Consider the following 21906-nt stretch of genomic DNA (forward strand, 5'->3'; position numbering starts at 1 on the left):
TTCCAATTAGGGTTTTCACTGCCACTGTTGTGTAAAGGAATATTTTCTTGTTTTCCCTAGCGATATCTGAATCTAGTATACCCAATAAAAAAGCTTCTTTTTTTTTAACAAAAGTGTGTTTAAATATTTTCTTTAGCTCTTCATATATCATATCCCAGAAGCCCTTAATTTTGTCACAGGTCCATATGTAGTAGCGTCCCCTCTACTTGGTTCCACCTCCAACACATTTTTTATTTTGTTTTATACATTTTGAATATTTTGCTTGGTGTTAAACAGCATCTGTAAAACATCTCTTTTTTAATTTTAAAAATTAACCCTGCCTAGTGACGCAATGCTTATGTAGCTAGTAACACATCACTCAGGAGTCTGTCTGTAGAAAACCTATATACATTTCAAGGTACATGTTTAGGCATTTGTATGAATGGCGACGACTTGGAACACAAAGTGGGGAAAAATCACTGGACACAACCTCGACCCCCTCTCCCAGCTATGTACTCATTTGTTACATGAATTGTATGTCTGCCCAAGGTGACTACAAATCAGCAAGCAAACAATCCTCTAATTCTTTTAGGAACAGTGGAGAACAAACAACAAGTAGTATGGTATACAGTGGTACCTCAGGTTAAGTACTTAATTCGTTCCGGAGGTCTGTACTTAACCTGAAACTGTTCTTAACCTGAAGCAACACTTTAGTTAATGGGGCCTCCTGCTGCTGCCGCGCCGCCGGAGCACGATTTCTGTTCTCAACCTGAAGCAAAGTTCTTAACCTGAAGCACTATTTCTGGGTTAACGGAGTATGTAACCTGAAGCGTATCCATGTAATCTTAAATATTGCCACAAGTACTAATTAACTGAATGAAAAAGCTTGACTTCCTAGCCATACTACAATCTCAGAAGTGATCTCAACTTTGGGGGGAGGGGAGCCTGGGGATTAATGAGCAGGTAAGCAGAAGCCTCTGTATTCCTCCCTTGACTGTCAAAATTATGCCCCCGCCCATTGCTTTCTTACGTGATAGAGAATCCGTGTTTAATTACAGGGATCTTCTACCACCACGTCTAGTTTAAGTTTCATAAACAGTTTTTAAATTAAGTCAGTAGCTACAACTCTGTCAGGAACTCGCTAAGCGCTGTAACCATCAAAGCAATTAAGAAGCTTGCACAGAAGGTAATTAAAAGCCTTACTGGTTCTTGCTATTAGACTGACATTTTAAATGCCACTCGGTGTTTTATTGAGCCAATAACCTATTTCCCTGGTCTCCCCAAGAAATTCAACCAGCATCAGTAATCTATCAAAGTCGATAGGTACTTATATCAGTACTCTGATCTGTGCAGCCTGTTTCATGATATCCTTTAACAAAATACCTCTTCCTCATTAAGGGAAATTTTTTACTAACAATGTTGATATAACACCATGTGATCAATACAAACTGCTTTGTGTTTTTGTTTTTGTTTTACAATCAAGCAGTGTATGAATTTTATAAAATAAATATCTTCATCATTGTGGTATGCTGAAAGGGATCTTGTCTGCATTGGAAAAGAAGATGATGAATGTCAGTGGTTTGTGAGGCTTGCTCCATGGTTCCTCTCCTTTCATAACATGTATCTGAAGAGTTGTGCATTCCTGAGCTGAGCGAATGTAGGCTGCTGTGTTTTAGGAGCTTCCCAACCACAATCATAGGTGGCCATTACTGCAGAGCTGACAGCATTGCTGCATTTGCAGTTTTCCACATCTGGACAAATGTCTTTTAGGCAGATTCCATGTAGTATGATTCCACTGGTACAGTCAGGTTTCTGGCAGCTATTTGCTGAATAATTGCAAGATTGTAGCTCAACAAGGAAGTAGAACTGAATTCCTTAGGGGTGGGTGCAAGCATTGTATGTCAATGGGAAAGGAACAAAACTCTCCATTGCTATTCATGGCTAAGACAGACCAAAAATTCTAAGGTGGAATTCAGATGGCAGTGCTTTTGCTATCCCTCCTAAACCACCCCATTAAGTTCTTTCTACTTAAACCTAGTTGACAGGATGGCTCCTGTATTTATTTAAAATATACCACTTAATAGAATTTAAAATTTCTAAGGGGTATACAATAAAAAGTACAATAAGAACACCACTGCTGATGCTTTCTGGTCCAGCTTTGTTAATCATAACTTCTCCTTCAAATGCCTTTCATAAAGCACCAAGCATCTTTGTGTTCTGGCGCTATTCTGAGCTTACTTCTATGAGCTCCTCAGTGCCATTTGCCTCAATCATTGTGAATGAACCAGACAGCAATGGCAATTTCAATTTGAAAAAAAAAAATACCTGTCTCTAAAATGAAACTGCTGACAACGGACAGCAATGAACCCCATTCTTTTAAAATGCCAAAGCCGAATAGCAAGATTTAAAGATGGCAGCAAAACCTGACAGGCAAGCAGTAACGTACTCTGAGGTTTCTGTTGCTTTCACTTCTTACATTGCTTCAACCCAACCCAACATCCTCTCCTACAGTTGCTGCTGCAGCTGATAATAATTTCAACATGTTTCTAAATGTATCAGCATTATATTATTATTTATTAAGGAAAATCTATTTAGGCACATATAAAATCCATCCCCCAAAAAACCAGGCTCTGGGGGATTGAGTGAACAAGAACAATAGTGGATCCAATGGTCACGAAGGCAGTTTCTGCACATTCTGTAGAGGGGAATGAGGAGTAGATGGGGCCCATCAAGCTGGGAACGTCACCCATCTAGGAGAAGGAAAACTCTGAACCTAAACCTCCATTACCTTGCAAGGTATCTTTGGGAGAAGAAAAGGCTAATCCAGAGTGGACTCCCTAGGATGGTTGGGTGGCGCCTTGTACACCTCCTTCCTTCAACTCCTGCAGCTAAGCTGGTGCCAAAGAGCTTGCTCTGCTTTCCTTTGGACCACATCAGTGAGGCTGAGAGAGGAGCATTGTCATCTGGGCAGCCCAGGACCTCCATACACACTGCCCCAGCTTGCACCCCAGAGAGGTCACTTCAGTGCTGCTAATGCAGCAAAAACAATGCAGGAGGCAGCAGTTAGGAGTTACAGGTCTCTGCAGTCACAGTAGGTGCTGTTATTCTCCATTGGTTTGACGTCACCCCCAGAGGCACACTGTCTTTCAAGGCAGATAGCTGTCAACAATTTATTAAAAGTGCTTAATTTTGGCTGAAGTGTATTTACAGTCAGTTAGTTGCTTAGCTGGCTGCTTATAAATAAGTATTATTAAGTATTATTAATAAGTATAAATAAGTATTATTTGTGTGTTTTTTGTCCTGTGCTTAGTCTAATGGCACAGCCCCATGATGCATGTCACCTGAAAAAGACTTATCCATTAGAATTGTTTTCCTATTGTTAGGGGCATTCTGCTATGAATACCTTAGGATCATCCTTCTCCCTTTTGAGTTAGTTAGTCTATAGGGAGTGCACATGGAAGAGGGTCCATTCATTGGTCTAAAGCAACAAGTGGACACTTCATTTAGAGCTCTGAACATTCCCTATTTGGCTCAGCTGCTTAATGTACAAACTGATTTAGAAGAGGAATGTGAGCACTGAGCAGAGTTTGGAACTGACTCTCCTATGATCTGGAGTTCACAGCTGCTATTTTATTTTCATGGTCAAGATGAGAGATGCAAAGTAGGTGATTGACTTTAATCTAGGAAATATTCTGCAGTGGAAAAATTTAGTGGAAAAAAGAAATCAAAATAAATCGTCCAATAAAATGTACAAATTTACTTCTCTTTTGAGCTGGGGCTGATAAAGCGCAGCAGTAAGACTATGTGCTTCATCTTTTTAGGGGGACAGTTGCTGAGATCTACTTCTTATCCATTCCTTCTTAAACCATCAACATATTTTCACATAGACCCTTTAAATGTCTAGCAAGGCTTAATGCATTTTCATACCTAGGAGGTGTTTTCAGTATCAGGCTGAAATATGTGAAATAATATTTTTTTAAAAAACTGTCTGAGCATGTCCGGGAGGAATAGGGTAGCTGTGAGCCCCACTGCTAGACTACAACATCCATAATCCCAGATTATGGCCATACTGGCAGGAACTGGTGGGAGTTCCAACAAGATCTGGAGAGGCACAGGTTTTACCTCCCATTTTCCTTTGCTGCCCCCTATGCATGGAACTCCCCCTCTGGACATGTGAATCTCTCTTCCTGGTGCAGAGTTTAGGTTTTGCTGGTCCCTTGGCCACAACCTCTTCATGTATCTCCCTCCTGAAGTCTATAAGAATTGCACCTACTGCTCCTCCTTCTCACCACCACTGTTGTCTGGACCAGAGGCCAGAGGCAAGTGAACCACCAAGTTGTAGCAGGAACAAGCCCAGGGGATTCTTGTCAAGTAGGTCACCTGCTAGAGTGCAGGCCCTTGGAAGATAACTGAACATGACGACCCTGGATGTCAGCCCTGCCTGTCTCTCCCTTCAAATGCCTTCTTTTGTCTATCTACATTGTTTAGCATAACTAAATCTTGAGTATGCAAAACTGCAGTTACCTACATTCATTCTCCATTCTAACTTTTACCTCTACCTATTACCTATAAGTTCAAGCAGCTGCGTATTTTTGTCTGTGAAAAATACACTGTAATGAATGAAGTGTTTAAGGATTCTTTTAGCGATATATTGCACCGCTCGTACACCTCCTTTCTTTCTGACCTGCCCATTCCTGAAGTTCAGCTAGGAAACAGACTCTCTCTTTTATGTTATTACTGTCGTTGTTCAACAAACTGTATAGAGAATCAGTACTGTATTTATCTCTACAAACATATACTCTTCCATAGTCATTTTGCAGTTCTCAATCTAGTCAGTGTCAAGGTATTTAATATGACCCATTCTTCATATAGAATAGTAGTCCCATTTGCCTCTTGGAGATTGATGGCACTGCGTGACATCAATCCCAAAAGCTCTGATGCGGGCCGTGGACCTCAACCAAAAGGATGATCAATCTCTCCGTGCTGTTCTCTCTCCTCTGGTCTTAAATCAGGCTGGTTGATATCTTTCCAGTTTCTATATTCCTGCATCAGCAGTCTGCCTAAACACGGCCATCACTCACTACCACTCTTCCAGCAGTGGTTACTGTTTCAGGTTTACCGTCTGCATTACTATGCTGTTATTATTGCCATTATTGTTTCCTGGATTTCTGCTGTATTACTATCAAAAAGCACAAGTCACTTTTTAAATACAAAGGCAGATGGTGATCCTGATACCAAGAAGGGGCAAGGAAGCAGCAAACCAGAAGAAAACTTCATATTACATTTTTATGCACCTCTTTGGTTTTTATGCATTCAGTAGCAAACTGACCATAATTATGACAGGCATGAGGCTGGGCTGGGTGTATTTTAAGCGCTCTAAAGGGTGTGCAGTATCTCTGCATGCTCTGCTCAAAGAGACACATTGCCCCTCTTTATGAAATCGTGGAGTCCTATGGATTTATTTATGGAATCCTAGCCAATGAATGCCAAACCATCCAATGGCAATGGTGGATTGAAGGCACCTTTTGCCCCCACTACAAGTGTCCTTTCTCTTTCCCTGTATAAATGAATGGGTATTATCCATTTATGTCATAGGTTGCACTCAGGGAAGTCATTGGGATGCAAACATATTCCCTTCCCCTAACAGTTTGATCTGTTGAAAACCAAGCCTGAACTCTTCTTATGCACAAACCCGTTTTGATTTGTAACTTGGTCATCATGCTGGAGTGTGACTGATTTCAAGATAGACTGTGAGAGAGGATTATGCACATGAAACACATAAACTCAGAACTTGCACTATGATAGATAATGAACTACTTCATAATCTGCTCAATTATAGACATTACACTTCCAAGTGCAGTGGAAGACAGCTGGCAAATCAAAAATTGTTCAGACAGCAAGTAGACAGTGCCTGAGCTCTCTGTCTCTAAGCAGATAACTTCCTGCTTCTCAATAGAGTATTTGTAGCTTCACAGAAAAATCACTACTGCAGATGCAGCTATTGCCTCCCAAATGTTGTCCTGGTCCCATCACTGCTCACCTTTCAGAGGGCAACTAAGGAGGTTGCAAGTCTATAGACACTTTCCTGGACTCAATAAGAGTTTACCTTCAAGTTGACATGCCTAGGATTGTACTGAAAGGCCATATTTTCTAGCAAGCTTGTTTAGGTACTGCCTATTACTGCTACTTTTTAATTCTGTTTTTCATTATACTGCAAAGTTTTAGTTTTATTGTAATTTGATCATGTTTTGCTTTAATTGTTTGGTTTTGTTACTTTTACTATAACCGTAGTCACCTTGAGTATATTTCACTAATCTTTTGTCTCCACTTTATCTAATAACGGCATTTTTTTCACTGTTCTTTGCTGTTTCCTCTGTTACACTGAAATAACTGTTGGTCCATTTTCCCTCATGGGATACTTTAACTCATTTTTACCACTTGCTTCTATTTCTGGTCTTCCAACCAATTACACAGCCAAAATATGTAGCTCCTTCTTCAGTAATCTCAAAAGAAACTGCTGGATATATTCTTGGGAAATCAATGTGGAAAACACCAATAATGGGATTTGTCCTCAGTAGCAAAGATCAACACAACAATGTAAGGTTGTCTGAACAATAATTTCAGCTGAACCACGGTAGGATAGCTAAACACTTTTCACTGGTGGTCTAAATCAGGCTTCCTCAACCTTGGGCCTCCAGATGTTTTGAGACTACAATTCCCATCATCCCTGACCACTGGTCCTGCTAGCTAGGGATCTTGGGAGTTGTAGGCCAAAAACATCTAGAGGCCCAAGGTTGAGGAAGCCTGGTCTAAATCACTTGTGGTCAGTATGTTTTCTGAAATCCATGTTAGCTGCATGCCTATCTCAAAATAAAATTAATTATCTTAAGAATTTTAAACCATAAAATAGATTACATATCTTTACACCTCACCCCCCAGTCTTGCTTAAAGATGTGTTCCCCCTAAGTTTTTTCCCAACGTTCCCCCTACTTCTCTGGGCAGTGAGAAGTTCCAGGGGCTTAGCGGTTGCAAAGACTTTGTTCCATTTGAAAGGATGTCACTGAGGATTCTTGGTATTTTGTAATACATGTCTTTATTAACAAACATACACAGGTGGAGGCACAAGGTGAACAGCCAACAGACATCTCCCACTGTAGAAACAGCCAAAATAAGATGCTTATACAGCCCAAACTCAGTACTCTTACTCTTCCTTGCTCAAACTTCAATCTATAGTCCTTTTCAGGTGAATATACCTTGTCCCCTACACCTGTCTAGGAGGATAAACTCAAAAGGGGTCAACTCTTCTGATCATCACTTCTTACCTCCCATGGAGACACATCACCAGAACATAAGGGGCTATCCATACTCTTGTCAGGTCAGAGATGCTAATCAGGCATTGCCTCAGGAAAAGCCACACTGATTGTCCTATCCTCAAAAATCTGAAAGGAAATAAGAACACTGGTTGTTTTTTACGCCCAACTGATTTTAAATTATCTCCCTAACAAGAAAGAGTAATAGAAAAATGTAGGAACTCAAGATAAAAGTCAGAGGAGATGTTGGGCTAGAGGCCAATGATCCATATCAAGAAGAATGGAACCGCCCCCTTGTGAATTACAGACCTAATGTAAGTTGATGATTAAACTCTCCATCATTATTTCCAAATGTGAATGTAAAATCCTTCGCAGTCTGGGAAACGTCAAGTCACCTTTCCTACTGAGATAACTTGGTGATGATAATTTATGAGCTATAGCCTTCATTAATACTCCCACCATGTAATGTCTTTAATTTTCACCTCATGTTACTTTCCATATTCCATACAGCTTCTCCTGGGTCCACAAGAAAGACTACGTAAATGTGTTACACAACATCTTGTGCTTGGCAGCCAGAGGACAATCAGAACTTGCAACTGTGCCGTCTCAAAGAACATCAAGAGGAGCCCTCCTGAACCAAGCAAGAGAGGCCCATCTAGTCAAGCAAGCTAGTCACACACTGGCCAGCCAAGATGACTATAGGGAGCCCACAAGCAGGGCAGCAATGCAGCAGCGCCCTCCTACCCATTGTTTCCCACCAACTGGTTAGTATTCACAAGCATGCTGCCTTTGAAACTGGGGATAATAAATCACCATCATGACTAGTGGGCCTTGCTGAATTCTCAGAACAGTCGCATTACAGTCATATTTAGAAGGAAAGTGTGGGGTGGAAGTGGACAAACAAGAAACAAAAGAGGCAATCCTGCCTGCCCTTTTTTTTAAAAAAAAAATTATTCTGAAAGAATAAGGGGCTCATAGCATTTTGATTTTAAAATCTTAATGTAGGGGAAAGACCAAACTGTTCCATTTGATTTCAAGTATAACATGAGTGCTGTTATTTCTTCTTTACAGAGCTGTTGCCAGTGGCTGCCCAAACAGCATTTTTGTGGGAATGTTTAGGGAGGCAGGAGAGGATATATTGTTTATCAATATCCTTCCTAACTTGTGCTAGCAAGTTCCTTTTACTTAGCAGACTTTCACATTCCCCTTTTAAACGCACAGCAGATAACTGGTTGCAGGCTTGTGTAAGCCTCTTGCTATTAGGTTCCTGGTAAGTTCCCTTATATCCCTTAAAAGAATAAACACACGGCAACCTTATTTAAAGTCAGTAAAAGAAGTTTACTCCCATCATCAGTTCACAGTTGGATCCCTGAAGGCAGACTTAGTTACAAGTAATATATGCATGTGGATCTACCCCATATGGGGGAATAATCCCAGTGACTGCAAGCTAGCAGTCACTGCAGTTCACATGACGAAAGAAAGATGGAAGAGAGTGTGGCAGCATGCCTTGTCCTTTTGTGTTACCTGGACAGGTAAGGTCACGCCCACCTCTAGCCACGTGCAAAGGAAGTATATCCTAGCCAGGAGGAAACAGGAAGTTTTTGACTGACTGGACCAAACATTCTCCCGCATGTCCACTCTAGGAAAACAAGGAATGTTGTACTTGACTGCTACTTTATCTATCACATCCCACATTTTTGGCAAAAACGAAACAGTGCAGCTATTGAACCTCTATGAAGGAATGGGCTGATGTGTAAAGTGGCTCTTATTCCAGAGACAGAAGGGCTTTGTTAGGAGGTGGGGCGCTGGGAGGCAGGAAGCCTGTTTGTCCTCTTGCTTAGTTCCTCATTGCCTTTTTCAAGGGCAAGCCTCTTTTTAAGAATCAAACTTTCCTCCAACCACATGAAATGTGCATTAGTCTGTAAATACATTTTATTTTGTGACCTAATTTTTTCCTCTCCTCCATAGTTTTTTTTTTTTTAAAATGCAGACAGAAGCTATTTTTCATGCAAAAAAGAGAGCTAATTTAACTTGCATCAGCCATCCTGCATGTCTAGGACGGCAACCTCTGTGGGTCTTACGGTAAGACTAAAATGAGGATATAAAAACCTGAAATACAGTTCACTTAGGCTGCCGTTTAGTAAAAGCACATGACACTTTTATCAGTTGTGTAAGTCCTTCTAAGTAAATTACACTGCAATGATGATGCCATTAATCATACCTCTGGCACTTTGCTGTAGCAAGAGGTATCTTACATCTATCCAGTCCTTTCAGAAGAAAGAGAAGAAATGTGATCATTTATCCTCTGCTTTTGTTTAAAAGGGAAGTGCGTTAATTATTTGTAATTCAAAGGCACTGGGGGAAAACAGACTGGTGTAAATTACATCAGATACTGCTGTATTCTTTTATATATTGGAAGTATGATATTCATACTTTCACTTGCAAAGATAAATGGATGCCTTTAGCAAGGCCTAAAGAAACAATGTCATGGAAGTTGTTATTAAACAAAAAGAAAGGGGAAATAACTTTAAAATTAATTGCATGATACATGTTGCCATCTCTGATAATCACCAGTGGCCAAGCTAATGCAAGAAAGATTAAAAACATAATTAATAGGATTAATATAAATGTGACATGACCATTTGAGGCAAAACGTAAAGGGCTCTTTTTAAAGCACCACATAACTTATAAGGTTAAATGAGCAAAGGAGCTCCTGGTGTTTTGTTTTCAATGTCAGACTCAATGTTACAATCAACACTAAATATTAAGATATGCATCATGACAAGTAGCTAGCTAATATGTCTTCCCCTTATAGTGCGTGTCAGCCTGGCTCATGAATGGTTTAGGTGTACCATATAAAAAAAGATTACAAGGCCAGCTCTGAAATAAGAATATTTATAGTAGCTTGTTGGCTTTCTTGTCTGTTCTTTTCGGGGGTAGACAGGCCATATGCATAGCAAGGAGCTGTCTACATACCAAGGACAGCCGACATCCAGGTAGTGCCCTTCAAATGCTGTGGGACTGCAACTCTCATTAGCCCCAGCTAGCATGACAAATACTTAGGGGTGATAAGGACTGTGCTCCAGGATCATAGGAACAAAGGGAGCGGCCTTCCACTGAGTCAAACAATTAGTCCATCTGGCTCAGTGTTGACCACATTGGCAGAAGCTACCCAGGAATTCAGACCAGGATCTTTTCCCTACGAGCAGATGCCAAAGATTGAACCTTCTGCATGCAAAGCAGATGACCTACCACTGAGCTACAGCCTTCCTTGCCGTTGGGCTTGCCCCTGATCATTGTGTAGGTCCAAGTCAGTTTTCTTCTAGGTTAGGAAACAAATTATCTTAGGAGAAATCGGAGAAATGGATGTTCACAGGAAACTTTCAAATTCGTCAAACAATGGATTGTTACCATGAGCAGCCAAATTCAAGTGGAGCGTCATTTGCACAGGTGACAGTGCAGACAGCGATCACTCAGAGCATCATACAATTAGAAATGATAGGCTCAGCAATTCGTTTAGCATTAAATCATTATGTGGAGAGCACATAGTGAGCCTGGATAATTAGAAGCATTGGATAACGAAGGTGGGCTAATGCAGATTAGTACCTTGTATTAATTTAAGTCAGTCACCACCTGGGGGCTGCTTTTAACTCTGTCCACATGGTGGCTGTCATTGCACGATGATCCATTTGTTTGCTGAGGCTCACTGTAAAGATCAGGAAGCTTTCTTCACCCCAGGCAAACATTGAAAAGGAAAAGTTTGTTCTGGCATAGATAAAAGTACTCCAACCGTGGGATGAAGTATTGCAAGCAAATAGCTTCCTATGAGATAGCAGGTGCAAGGAGAACATTTTAAGGAGATCTTGTGTATTTAAAACAGTCAAAACAATTCCCTTTCACATGTCCTAACCCTAGATTAGAGATTTTACTTTCTTGGGCTCCATGATCACTGCAGGGGGTGACAGCAGCCATGAAATTAAAAGATGCCTGCTTCTTGGGAGAAAAGCAATGACAAACCTAGACAGCATCTTAAAAAGCAGAGACATCACCTTGCCAACAAAGGTCCGTATAGTTAAAGCTATGGTTTTCCCAGTAGTGATGTATGGAAGTGAGAGCTGGACCATAAAGAAGGCTGATCGCCGAAGAATTGATGCTTTGAATTATGGTGCTGGAGGAGACTCTTGAGAGTCCCATGGACTGCAAGAAGATCAAACCTCTCCATTCTTAAGGAAATCAGTCCTGAGTGCTCACTGGAAGGACAGATCGTGAAGCTGAGGCTCCAATACTTTGACCACCTCATGTGAAGAGAAGACTCCCTGGAAAAGCCCCTGATGTTGGGAAAGATGGAGGGCACAAGGAGAAGGGATGACAGAGGACGGGATGGTTGGATAGTGTTCTCGAAGCTACCAGCATGAATTTGACCAAACTGTGGGAGACAGTGGAATACAGGAGTGCCTGGCGTGCTCTGGTCCATGGGGTCACGAAGAGTCAGACACGACTAAACAACAACAACAACCCTGGATTTGGCCCAAATGCCTTCATATGAATCTAGAGATGGCATCAGCTCCAATGTACCCTTACTAGAGTATTTGCTGCACTGCACTTATCTGTGGCCAGAAACTGATTTGATAATGATGCTGAAACAATGCTAAAACAACTCTAGATATACCATTCATCAGTGCAACTGCTTTCATTCACGGGACTACAAAAAATTTATACAATTTAAAGATTTGGGCCAAATATACATCTACATTCTGGGTTACCCTTCCCACATCTAGCATAACACACAATATCAGGCCAGAAATGCAGGCCTCTGTCCACCTACCAGCCTTTTTTGAGGAAAACGTAAATTGAAATGATACAAAATTTACAACAGCAACAACTACTACTCATAAGTATATAGAAAATCTCCCCAAGTGGCAGATTATAGTACCCTGGAAATGGAATGACAAATGGTTGCTTCTCTGAATTCGGTATATTGAAAAGTGAAATACAGGATGCTGCATCATTTTATGCCTCGGGGGGAGAAAATACAGCACTGATCCTGAATCTGTGCCATGGATTTCTACAGTGAAATAAAACTGCTGCCTCGAGAGAAGTAAGCCATGAAACAGTGAATTCAGCTTGACACTCAACCAAGAGGAAGCTGACCTTTTAAAGCAAAAGAAGCAACATTTCTGCAGAGACTTTCCTTGGCCAGCTCCTCTACAGGCAATGGTGTGTGAACAGGAATAGCAACCATCACTACTTCAGTAGCAGTGTAATCCCATGCATGCCTATTCAGAAGTAAATCCTATTCAATTCAATGGGCTCTAGCCAATGGTGTTCCTATTCGGAATAGATACATCAAAACTGATGGGTATGAATGAGCTCTGTTCATTTCAATGAGCCAATCAGTGGTGGGAGATGACATTATTCATAGGAGAACACTTAGGGCCAGAGGCACCAGCTTGCAAGGGCAATGGGGTGGGTGACATTGTGCCCTTGAGCATCACGCCTCCTTAAGTCAGGCAGAAGCTTCCCTGGCTTTGGGAAGGAGGCACCAAGCTTTAATACTTTAATTTATCAGCAACATTTAAGGAACTAGCCTAGTCCCCCTAGTCCACTGACTACACGCCCCTGGAGCCAATTCTGAATGCAAGTTGATTACAACTCAATGTGCTTCCTCATTTCAAGCAGCAAGAGCTGGTTTGTGGACACAGGAGGGGTAACAGTGATATCCCAGTTTGCCGACACAGTTGGCCACTGGCACCTACCAAGAGGAAGAGGGGAAGTGCAAGGCATGGCACAAGGAGTTTAGCATGGCAGGGGGTTTGGACTGGCTCCATCGCCATGCATCACACCATGCCAAGCTACTCCTCTCTCTCTCTCTCTCTCTCTCTCTCTCTCTCTCTCTCTCTCTCTCTCTCAGTAAGCATCAACAACCTCCTCAGCTACTACTGCTTTCAGGTAAAGGTAAAGGTAAAGGGACCCCTGACCATTAGGTCCAGTTGAGGCCGACTCTGGGGTTGTGGCGCTCATCTTGCTTTATTGGCCGAGGGAGCCGGCATACAGCTTCTGGGTTATGTGGCCAGCATAACTAAGCCACTTCTGGCAAACCAGAGCAGCGCACGGAAATGCTGTTTACTTTTCCGCTGGAGCAGTACCTATTTATCTACTTGCACTTTGACGTGTTTTCAAACTGCTAGGTTGGCAGGAGCAGGGACCAAGCAATGGGAGCTCACCCCGTGGCAGGGATTCGAACCGCCGACCTTCTGATCAGTAAGTCCTAGGCTCTGTGGTTTAACCCACAGTGCCACCTGCGTCCCTTGCTTTCAGGTAAGTGGGTGTAAATTTGCAGCCTAATCTTAAAACACACAACAAGTACATCTTGAAATACATTACAAGGGGCAAAAGTGTACTAACAAATCTATTTAAACAGCAGAGTAACTGGACAGAAACTAGTAGTGCAATGCAGAAGTGCAGATTATAGTGCATGTGAGTTTGCTTTAGTGCTGGATGAGCTACTCTCGTCTTTCCTCATTATTGATTTGGGGTTTGGGAGGTGGGAGGGGTAGTGATGGTTGAGCGTTCACCAAAATCCAAAACTTGAGGTCTTTTCAAGGTCTTTTTGAGAAAGCTAAGAGGGACCACATTTGGGAAGCTCACATCCTGCCCTATTCACCAGCCCTTCTTTCCCAAACTTACTCTGGGAAGGGAAACCCACAGCATGGCAGCTGGATATGGGAAGTGAGGGTGAATGAGACCCTTACACCCATCCCTCAACTGAAACGAAAGGGATTCAGAAGACTCCCTCCACATATTGAAAGGCATGGACAAGGCCATGTGGGAAACACCCAGCACTATGCGTCCCGAACACCTATGTCAGAATACGTTCTACTCACATATTACTGTACATGCCTCCAGCTCCTTCTAAGAGTTTCTATGTGTGGGTGTAAGTGGAGTGTGATGGAGGAAAGTGAGGATAGCACACACAGCCACCTTCACACTTTATTTCAAAACGTTCACATGGACACCCCTTACTGACAGCCTACAATGATGGAACCTAGACACATATTAAAACCGTTCTGAAAATGCTTATTATTATTATTTTTAAAAATACATTGAATTTTCCATAAGGCTCTCCATCGCCATCTAGTGTAACATTGCATATTGCACTTAAAACACACTTAAAACGTTTTATTTGCAGCTGTATAGCTTTTCCTCATGCAGCTACATCTCCCAGAACCCTTACAAAAATACAGTTCCCAGGATTCTTCGGGGGAAAGTAATGTGCTTCAAAAGTGTTCTAAAAGTGCTTTAACTGTATGGTTGTATTGTGTGTACGCGTCCTTAGCTCTCTCAGGTTTTGCAGAGGTGCCGAATATGCTCCGAGCAGTCTTATCCAATCAGGAATCTTTCACACACCCAGCGGCGTAGCGTGGGTTATCAGCACCCGGGGCAAGGCAAGTAATTTGCGCCCCCTAACCCGGGGCAAGGCAAGTAATTTGCGCCCCCTAACCCGGGGCAAGGCAAGTACAGTAATTTACTCTCCCAAGCAGCAGCAGCGAGGCTTCTCTTTCCCCCGCGCTCTCCTGGAGCTGCCTCTTTTCTTTCCTTTTTTCCCTTTCTCCAAGGCTTTTCGCTTTCTCTCCTTAATTGATTCCTCCTCCACACCGCAGCGTTTCCTGGCTGCTCCCCCCCCCTTCCCCCTCTCTCTCCTCCTCGCTCTGCTTGCCTTGCCCTGCCCTGCCTGAGGGCGCCCTGAGGAGACTCCGCTCTCCTTTTTGACCAGGCGAGGTGGAAAAGTCTCTTCCCGCCCCCTCGCCAGACTCCCTGCTCGGCTCGGCTCACTACCCAGGCGGCCAGTGGAGAGAGAGCCGCAATTACCATAAAGCTCCTCTCCCTCCGCTTCGCCAAGCTGTCAAAGCCCAGCAGCAGCGGCAACGGCAGCAGCAGGCGCAGCCAGACCCCCGCCAGCCCGCCCGCCCGCCCGGCTTCCTCTCCTTTTTTTGCCCGCGGCAGAAGGCTTCGCTCTCCCCCTTCCGCGACCTCCTCGCCAAGCCGAGCGAGCGCGGGCTCCCTAACCCGTGGATTTTAGTAGGGGCAGAGAGCTGCTAGTGCGAGCGCGCCCCCCGCCCATGTTGTGCCTGGTGCGGCCGGCCCCCCTGGCACCCCCCAAGCTACGCCACTGCACACACCAAAAGGAAACAAACACAAGTAGCAGGCTGCCCAAACCTACTCTACTTTGAGCACTGCCTTTTGGAGAGAGAGAGAGAAAAGAAAGGACTGAGAGAGGCAGACAGAGGAAGAAATGGAAAGATCAGAAATAAGAAACTGAAAGAGTGTGTCTAATGACAAAACATTCAAAAATATTAAAAGTGGTTTCATATGTATATCTTTTTTTATTTAAAAAATGGAACATTTGGCATTATAGAGCTTAGATCTTGAAAGCTGAAGACGCTTGAATTATTATGTTTTTAAACTATTATTATTCTGATACCAACTCAATACTCACTTCATGTGGCCATGTAAGCCTTTTACCCTTCCCCCTCAAATGAGAATTATTGTGTTCTCTGCCAGTTCTGTGAAGCTTAAATGCTGACAGTTTCCCTCAGAATGGCTTTATAATATATAGAAGATTACTTCTGTGTGAGGTGGTCATTTTGCCAGGAGTGTTTCCTTTGCACAGCCAATTATATCAATGTGCTGTCATTATCAAGTGAAAGTCAAAGAATTCCAATACAGTACAGTAAATGTAACTCCATGTGTGCAATGAAGTTTCTTTTAAGAACTCTTCAGCTGCTGCAATTCTACCTGAGAAATTTTTATATCATCAGCATATACCCTATTACTAGATTTCTGTCTTGTTTGTCAAATTTAAATGGCATTGCAGCTGCCTACTATCCCACATCCTTAACAGTCATGCACCGACTTACATTTTGCCTGCACAAAGACCAGATTCGATATGCTGTTTCTGTGACAGGTTTTAAAAAAGAAAAAAGAAAAAGGGAAGGTTATTCCAAGAGTGTAGTCTTTCTGCTTAGCTCTTGATTAAAAGAAGGACATATACATTTGAGTAATGCCCTGGGTAACAAAGAAATTGTGATAAGTAGATCATGAGTCAGATTTTTTTACCAGTGGAATGGATAACATTCATTCCTTGACTGGCCATTATGAGCACAACCTTGGAAAAAAGTGAAGTATACATAATTCCCACCTCTTTTCTGCTTTTTACACATTCATATTTCTACTCCTCGCTTTTCCTTCTTTTGAACTATTGTAATATTAAGTGAACAGTTCTATTTAGGACTGGCCATTGCATATAATCACATACTTGTCCTTTTAACTACTTGAATTCTTACAAAAGATCAAGAAAGTTATTACACCACTTGTCATTTTTTTATATTTAATCATTGTATATGTGTGTTTCATTGTTTTTATTTTGTAATTAAGGTGAGGGCTGTGGCAGAGTGAGGAGCCCTCAGATTATTCACCCATCACTCTACACTATAACCCCCCAAGTTTATAAATGTTTGATATGTTAATTATATTGCTTGTGATAATTAAAAAGCCCCAAACAGGGTTGGTATCTTTTGCAATTAGTGTGATATCAAACCGTATTATGGCTGGACTAATGGTCTGAACTATACCCTATGATTAGTTTTTAATAATTTTTATTTGTCAGCTGTAGCCCTAAATCCTTCATGCGAGGCGGGACAGTGAGGACATATAGCTTACCAGATCCTCACCACTTCATTGTCCTCCGCGAGCTGAAGAGATAACTTTAGCAGCAGGAAGAATCTACTCATGCAGATTCCCTGAAATTATTTAGAACCCAAATTTCCTAGGATTCAAAAATGTGCAGACATAAATACAGCAGGCTGCCTGCTTCAAAGGTTATTCCTCCAATGCAAGGGGAATGATGGCATGGGGACAGTAGAGCAGAGATAATGTTCTTGTCTCAGCTCTCCTGCATCCCATGAGAAAAGCAGAATGCCTGAATAGTCTGGAGAAATTTTTGAATAACCAGTGTTACCTCTTTTTTAATTTAATGGTGTGCAGCAGGGAAGCGGCCTTTTTTTTTTTTTTTTTTGGTAAACCTGAAAGTATCTGCCCATTAAAAGATACGCTGTTCTGTTCAAAGACAGCAGCACTGCATAGATCAATGGTCACTTGATCTAATGGGAGGCAGCTCAGCTTGTTATTTACTCAGAATCCAATGCATGGTAAACAAATGCAGAGGGTAAAAAGCTACAGTGTTTTGACTCAGCAGTCTAACAGAAAACCTTGAGTTTTGAGTTCTCCCTTGCACATAGTAAATCTATCCCCCCCCCCTTTCTTTCTTCCCCAAGTTTATTAGTTTGGCAAGTTTTCATTGTGGATGGCCTCTCATCGGCCATTTTTTATTTGCTGAAGTTTTAGATCGCTGTCAACTACTTTTTAATAGGCTCCAGTGTTTGTATTTTACCCTCTGATATTATAGATACAACAAATTGCATCTGACAACCAATAAAACTTCCCACAGACTTACAGTCTCACCTCAGTGCTATCCACAGTAGATGTCATTCAGCACCACTGGCAGGGAGCATTAAGAGAGATTGATAACACAAGGGTTCCTATCTGCTGTACATAGGGGCTAAGTTCCAGAACATACTGTCAGGAGCAAGTATCCATCGAGCAACTATCTGGAGTGGCGATGCACATCCTGTCTGTCACTTAGAGTTTACCTGAAACGTCATTTGGAAGTTCTCTGTTCTGCATATTTTGATTTACAGAACAACTACATAGTAAAATAAGCTACAAGGTACTAACAATAGATGCTGCTGACTTTGTTCAGAGAGTCAAGCGTAGATGGCCTTTTGATCTTTTCAACTCCATGGTTCTTTACATCATCTTTGGGAAGGCTCTAGTTTTAGTTATCATTAAAACAATAAATATTATAACCAGGAAAGTTACACAACGCATTTTAGATGCAATTCTTCCTTGTTCCCGAAAGCTGAGAACAGATAAAAAATAAACCCCCAATGAGTGGGTGAAGTAAAAAGAGGAAGGCTAAAGGAAAAGGGACTCTGTTAATTAAAAGATAAGGAGTTTTATCATTCCTTACCAAGATGGGGCTCATTTCTTTTATTTAAAAGTAGAAATCCTTTGTAGCACACTTTGTGAGCCTCTCCAACCACACAACCCCAACAGAAATAAGTTTAAAGTTACCTGTGTCCCACACTGGACTCAGCTGTGCACAACTTTCTCAAGTGGAAGGTTTTATCATCAATAGTGTTGATTATTTTGCTCTTCAGTAATAGTAACAAAGCACAGTGATTATCATGAATTTTACTAGGGGCACATTTTCTCGTACTGAACAGAAAGGAAAAATATCTATGAAAATAGATGTGCCCTTCTTAAAGAAAAGTGGGGGGAAATGCTGGTGGTGGTCTGATAATAATAATTATTTGGTATCAGTACTGTGATATCAGTAGTACCATCCTTTACAATTCTAAATACCCTTTCCTGAAAGTTAACTGTAGCTGGAATCCTTACCCCACTTACCTAGGAGTAAGCACCATTGTATTCAATGATAAAGGTAAAAGGGCCTCTGACCATTAGGTCCAGTTGTGGCAGACTATGGGGTTGCGGCGCTCATCTCGCTTTACTGGCTGAGGGAGCCGGCATACAGCTTCCAGGTCATGTGGCCAGCATGACTAAACCGCTTCTGGCAAACCAGAGCAGTGCACGGAAACGCCATTTACCTTCCTGCCAGAGCGGTACCTATTTTATCTACTTGCACTTTGACGTGCTTTCGAACTGCTAGGTTGGCAGGAGCAGGGACCGAGCAACGGGAGCTCACCCTGTCATGGGGATTCAAACCGCCGACCTTCTGATCAGCAAGTCCTAGGCTCTGTGGTTTAACCCACAGCGCCACCCGCTTCCCGTATTCAATGATACTTCTGAATAAATATGGTTAGGGCTGTGCTATAAAATGGTGGCAGGGGGAGATTTCAAACTCGTGAAAATAAAATAAAATAAAAAGATTGGGTTTAAGGAATCATTGAGCAAAGTGAAAATGAAATAAAGCATGTGGTTCATAAAACCCATATGAAAAGTCAAGTCATATAGCATAGTCTTTGCCACTGCTGACAAGAGCAAATTCATAATTGCAGAGAGAGGGTGGGGGAAGTGAGGACATTAAAAGAAATGATGAACACCAGAAGTGATTTAACAGACTATCAAAGCCCACAGCTAGGAACTTCACAGACTTCTTTTCTTCCATGCTGCACCATGTCACAATAATATTTACAGCGCTTACTGTAGCTGGCCAACATGTCTTGATATGCTATAAGGCTTTTTTATTTTTTATAACGGCTTCCTCTCCATTTACAAGTTCAATTCAAAGTGTTTGTGCACTGCTCTTGTGCACAGATCCTGCTTGCTGGTTTCCCACAGTCAACTGTTCAGCCACTATAAGAACAAGATGCTGGACTAGATGCTCCATTCCATCTATGTTCTTATGCTGGAATGCCAAACTATACTTTCACCTGCTCCATCAGTACACCAGAATTATCCCAAACCTTCCAACCTAAATTATCCTATAGGAACTTTTGTGGCACTTCCACCCCCCCCCCCATAACAATGTTAGGCTTAACCGTCCATAACATGTTAATTGCAAAGAATTTTGTCACATACCCAAAGTTGGAGCATTATCACGAACTGTTGGAGGGGATGAATTCAGATCGACATGATTTTCCACATGTGGTGGCTGGGTTAATCAAATCGTTATGGGTCCAGGACTGGCCCTTGTATTCGTTTTTCCAGTCAGTGAATGGCTTCATATATAAGGACCTGATCATTTGTCTCCTCACAACAGCTAGAATGGAAGTTGTCCATCAATGGAAATACTCAACGCACTTAAATATTCAAGGACGGTGGTCTATTGCCCTTACAGAAAAAAAAAAACTGACCTCAAAATAACATGTTTTGAGGGGTGAAAGTATATGTGACAAATCTGCAGACATTTACAATACATATCTGTCCAGGGAGGCATTATAATTCCACACAACTACTTTAAAAAAGCCTTTTGGCTGAACATATTACCTATACATCTTCATGATTAAATTATTCTCATGGGCTTTATGTATGGATGTGACCCCGTGGGTGTGATTCCTTACACTTCTTTGAACAACTGATGTGTACTGTTACCTGGTGTTTGTTGTTTTTGTATCCTATATTGTGTAGTATGCAACACATTAAAAAATTTTTTTGAAAGAAAATGCTGAAATCAATTAAAAAAACATATCCCAATAATATATACCGTATTTTGCGCCCCATAGGACGCTCTGGCCCATAGGACGCACCTAGCTTTTTGGGGGGGAAATAAAGAAAAAAAAATTATTCCCCCCCAGGTGCGCAGACTGCAGGCAGCAGTCTCCCGAGGGTTGCGCAGCGCTTCCTGAAGCCTCGAGAGCGAGAGGGGTCGGTGCACACCGACACCTCTCGCTCTCCAGGCTTCAGCGAAAGCCTGCATTCGCCCCATAGGACGCACACACATTTTCCCTTCATTTTTGGAGGGGAAAAAGTGCGTCCTATAGGGCGAAAAATACGGTATATATATATTTCTGAAAGGTATGGATGTTTAAAAATGACCTTTCTCAGCTGGCTGACATGCTATGCTTCTTCAGACGTGTATTTCCTGACTCTCTTCTAGCAAGTACAATGTTTTCAAATAATAATTAGCATTAATATAATACAATTGGAGCGAGCATTTAATTGAGGAACGATATTACAGTACCAACTATCTGAATTAGTTCAATGTTCTTCACTTATATTTAATATAGTCTCCTTCTTCCACATTGAATTTACAATCTTTTACTAAAAGCCTATTATAATAAATATACACAGCTGCTCATTACTTGTTATGCTTAAACTTCAGAATTCCCATAATGAACGGTTGGTACAATATTGCATGACATTTCTAGTAACATGGAAGCCAACTTAATTAAGTCATATGAAAGTCAAATTGAAGTGCCTAACACCCTTGATGTTGGGGTGTATAATTTGGTTTAGATTAGCGAAACACACACAGAAATAATATTGCTTGCTAGCTTCCTAACCTGCCTGTTGCGTCCAGGAAACATATTACAAAAATGTTATCACTAGCAGATGTCTGCATGTGTAAAAAAATGTTCCTGCCTAGTCTTAATCCACACCATGTTTCCATCACATAGACAAAAAATATTTGGGCAACTATCTTTCACCAATAAGTACTGGAAATGCCAGATGTAAAAATATTTCATTTTCAGAATTTTCATTACTTCTTGTGGGAGCAAATTCCATAGTTTAACTACAGTGGTGCCTCGCAAGACGAAATTAATTCATTCCGCGAGTTTTTTCGTCTAGCGAATTTTTCGTCTTGCGAAGCATGGTGTCGGAAAAGTTTTGGAAAAGCTTCAAAACTCACCAAAAACCTCAAAAAAGGCTACCACACCGCGTTCTATGAGTTGCTCCTCGAAGTCAAGTCGCAACTGTATTAACGGTGTTAAGAAAAAGGAAACAAACTTGCAAAAACCGCAAGACGTTTTCGTCTTGCGAAGCAAGCCCATAGGGAAATTCGTCTTGCGAAGCAGCTCAAAAACCGCAAAAC

Source organism: Podarcis bocagei (genome assembly GCF_964188305.1).
Source record: "Podarcis bocagei genome assembly, chromosome: 1".
NCBI lineage: Eukaryota > Metazoa > Chordata > Lepidosauria > Squamata > Lacertidae > Podarcis > Podarcis bocagei.